Raw genomic sequence first — 1,805 nt, 5'->3', positions numbered from 1 at the left:
ATTACGGGATTCTTTTTCGTATTCATCTACATTAATTTACATTTATCTATATTTAGAGTTAGCTGCCATTCTTTACACCAATCACAAATCCTGTTCAAGTCATCTTGTATCCTCCTACAGTAACTCAACGACGACACCTTCCCGTACACCACAGCATCACCAGCAAACAGCCGCACATTGCTATTCACCCTATCCAAAAGATCATTTATGTAGATACAAAACAACAGCGTACCTACCACACTTCCCTGGGGCACTCCAGATGATACCCTCACCTCCGATGAACACTCACCATCGAGGTCAATGTACTCGGTTCTATTACTTAAGAAGTCTTCGAGCCACTCACATATTTGGGAACCAATTCCATATGATCTTACCTTAGAGTCTGCAGTGGGGCACCGAGTCAAACGCTTTGCGGGAGTCAAGGAATATGGCATCCGTCTGATACCCTTCATCCATGATTCGCAAGATATCATGTGAAAAAAAGGGTGATTTACGTTTCGCAGGAGCGATGCTTTCTAAAGCCCTGCTGATGCATGGACAGCAACTTCTCTGTCTCAAGGAAATTCATTGTATTCGAACTGAGAATATGTTCGAGAATCCTGCAACAAACCGATGTTAAGGGTATTGGTCTGTAATTTTGAGGATCCGTCCTTCTACCCTTCTTATTTATATACAGGCGTCACCTGCGCTTTTTTCCAGTCGCTCGGGACTTTACGTTGGGCAAGAGATTCGCGATAAATGCAAGCGAAGTGATTAGCCAATGCAGTAAAGTACTCTCTGTAAAATCGAATTGGAATTCCAGCAGTACCTGGCGATTAATTTATTTTCAACCCATTCAGCTTCTTCACAACCCCAGGGATGTCTATCACTACGTCCTCCATACGGGAATGTGTACGAGACTCAAACGGCGGTATGTTTGTACGATCCTCGTGCGTGAAAGATTTCTCAAATGCTAAATTTAAAATTTCAGCTTTCGTTTTGCTGTCTTCCGTTGCCAGGCCAGACTGATCAGTGAGTGACTGGATGGAAGCCTTCGACCCGCTTACCGATTTTACGTAAGACCAGAATTTCCTTGGATTTTCAGCAAGATCTTTTGCTAAGGTATGACGGTGGTAGTGGTTGTATGCTTCGCGCATCGCTCTTTTTACAGCAGCACGAATCTCTACTAACTTTTGCCTGTCCTCATTCTCCCGATCTTTCTTGTACAGCGAGTGCAACTGTCTTTGCTTCCTGAGCACCCTTCGAATTACGCTGTTAAACCACGGTGGGTCTTTTCCGTCCGCAACCCACTTTTTCGGCACATACTTCTCCAATGCGTGATTTAAAATGTGTTTAAAATCTACCCATTCTTCCACTTCCATCGTACCGTAAGTAAATGAAGTCGATTCATTCACTAAGTGGGACGCCAACAACTGCTTATCTGCTCTTTCTAGTAAGAATACTCTCCTGGCCTTCTTGATCGACTTCTTAACTTTCGTAACCATAGTCGTGATGACATCATGATCACTAATCCCTGTCTCAACACTGACACCGTCAATGAGGTCTGGTCTGTTAGTGGCTACCAGATCTAAAATATTTCCATTACACGTTGGCTGTCGATTTATCTGCTCAAAACAGTTATCGGATAATGTGCTCAACAGTAATTCACACGACAGCTTGCCTGCATCACCTGTAATGAATCCATAGACATCCCAGTCCATACTCCGACTAATATAACATGATCCGTGTACTTCTGCGATCCAGAATGTAGACGTCCTTTGAATGATTCTAGGACTGTCACGATGAAACCTGTTGGCCGCTAATAA

This window comes from Schistocerca gregaria, chromosome 2 (assembly GCF_023897955.1).
Source record: "Schistocerca gregaria isolate iqSchGreg1 chromosome 2, iqSchGreg1.2, whole genome shotgun sequence".
Lineage (NCBI taxonomy): Eukaryota > Metazoa > Arthropoda > Insecta > Orthoptera > Acrididae > Schistocerca > Schistocerca gregaria.
This window is presented reverse-complemented; position numbering follows the sequence as displayed.